Source organism: Apium graveolens, chromosome 8 (genome assembly GCF_009905375.1).
Source record: "Apium graveolens cultivar Ventura chromosome 8, ASM990537v1, whole genome shotgun sequence".
NCBI lineage: Eukaryota > Viridiplantae > Streptophyta > Magnoliopsida > Apiales > Apiaceae > Apium > Apium graveolens.
Window position 1 is genome coordinate 219706845 of NC_133654.1, and position 2493 is coordinate 219709337.

General features: G+C 31.1%; 1 long non-coding RNA gene across 1 annotated transcript; it reads right to left on the minus strand.

Moving 5' to 3' along the window:
* Positions 1–427: 427 nt before the first annotated feature.
* Positions 428–2286, minus strand: LOC141677003 (uncharacterized). Its single transcript, XR_012557285.1, has 3 exons — positions 2069–2286; positions 1300–1379; positions 428–689 (listed from the first exon to the last, which is right to left on the minus strand). It is a non-coding gene; the product is annotated as an uncharacterized LOC141677003 (long non-coding RNA).
* Positions 2287–2493: the final 207 nt, after the last annotated feature.

Consider the following 2493-nt stretch of genomic DNA (forward strand, 5'->3'; position numbering starts at 1 on the left):
CAGGTCCAAATTATCTCTGCAGTGATTTCAATTTTTTTTGTCAAGGCAATTTCAGAATTCTGGTATTACACTAAAAAAGACTTTATTTTTAATGCAGAGTTGTCAAATTACTTTGTATTGAGTCTGTCTCTCTGAACTTAACTCCCTCCATGATACAAATCATGTTTATTCTAGGCATGATGCAGAAGCAATCTGATGAATTTGGAATACAATCTACTCGAACAATGTTTAAGTAGCAGTACCAAAACAAGATGATAGTTACTAGTTACCATTAAGCTATATACTAAAAATGAATGTCAATACAAGCGTTTAGTTGAAGGCACATACAAAAGCTGCAAAATTAAGAAAAATGCTTTAAAATAAGCATTTTGTTGAAAAGTGCATCTCGTCCAAACATAAGAGCATGGTATAATCTTAGAATAACAAATCTACTAGTGCTAGAATGAGCCATATTATTGACTTTTACATATGGACTATAGTTTACAAGTCAAGATCAAATTCCGAACAGTAGAGCAAAGAGATAATATTATATGGATTGGGTTTTCTGCAATCAATATTCCATCAATACCACCGCCAATTACACGACCATCTGGATCTGCTAGTGAGACGCTTAATCTTCCAGTCCTTTTAAAACTGCCATTCTCAGAGACTGTAAATGAGCCCGTTAAGGATAAGATCTCAAATCGAACCTGTAAATCCATAGAACCTTATTCCATTTTATCAATAAATTATTGACAAAGTTAATGTGAAAACATGTAGATACTAGCTTAGAAATATGTACAATATGCTAGAAAAGAGAAAATCAGTTATCAGGGGGAATAACATAATTATATTTTAGAAAATAGAGAGAGATCAAAGGCTGTAAATATAGAGATGTCTCCCCTAGTCAGAAATTAAAGTAGAAACAACTCTTCTATACTAATTTGTAGCTCCACAAGTTCATCACTTCATATTAGTAGCAACACTAGTGTACATGAACACTTTTTCTCTTTGTATCTGCAATCTCATTCAGTAAATTCAGTACATACTGAATTTACTGAAACAAAAGATTAAAATATAAATGAGCAAGAGATATCATAGGATCTCTTTCAACAGAAGTGTTGTAGGCTTGTTGTAGCTCTTCTATCTGATCATAGATAATAAAAGTACTTTAATATTGAGCCCTATATAGTAAAAAATATATATTCTATCTACTGTATTAATATTTCTTATCTACTTCAAGCCTTGGAGTTATAAAAGTATGGTAAGACAAATAAATCTCTATATGTAATATCTAAAGTTTACAGCACTGAAAAGAACCTGTTATCTTCGGTAATACCGTTAGTTCTCCAAAATCTAGTCAATGCTGCAAGTGATAAAGCACACTTCAACGCTTCAACCTAATTCCAAATCAACAACATCAAATGTCAATCCCGTGCCTTACTAATAAAAAGTAGTAATTTATAAAAACATATAGTGAACTTAAACAATTTTCTCACCAAAAAATTCACAGTAGTGACACTATAATCATACTTCCCAGCTCTCTTCGACCACACAATAAGTATAGCTTGTGAACTCGTGAGAAACGTGAGTGCTAGTGTAACAACCGTTCTATTACATTCCAATCATACAAACACAAACAACAAATACACAAGTTTAAAATCAAACATACTGACATAACCAAATCAATTAAATTTTATTTATAATTCATCAATTAGTTAGCATTACTCACTTAAGCTTCCACTTCAATTTATCGACAATTTTCCCATCTGATTTCGACAAAATACTGTCCATAACTGTTGAAATCGACATATAAATCTCCGATAAACAACAAATTAAACTCGTACAATTACTCATATGTTAGCATCATATAATCAAAATTTTGTATTGTCTTGGACCAAAACTATATCTTAATTCCACTAATTCCAACAATTGAAAAATTCTACTAATCAAATATATAATCAAAAACTTTCACTTGTATACATATATAATCAAAAATTAAGAACACAGATTAAGAGCTTTAATCCAATATATAATCAAAAACTTTCACTTGTATACATATATAATAAAAAATAGATGGGTAATCTACCTCTAACTGAAACTTGAATTGAATATCCACTCGAATTCGCTCAAATCAGTTCTAGATTTTGGGGATTTACTGTAATCGACTTTAGTTAATCGACTTTATGGAACAAAGAAATTTACAAGGGATGAGTGACATAAATGACTGATTCAGATGGGTGAGAGATGGCTGAGATAGATGAGCGAGAGAGATGGGGGAGAAAGAGACGGTCGAGGGAAAGATGAGCGGCTAAGAGAGAGGTGTGATATAGAGATATGTGATTTTCTAAAATAAAATTTATTTTGAGTAAACAAATATTTGGGGGCAATTATTATCCCGCTCCTTGAAAAATTTCAATTCCCGCCTAAAAGTTTTAGTCAATTTTATTAAAAATGTAGCATGTATTGTAACACTTTTTTAAAAGTATTGCAATTGTTTGAAATTGTGAAAAT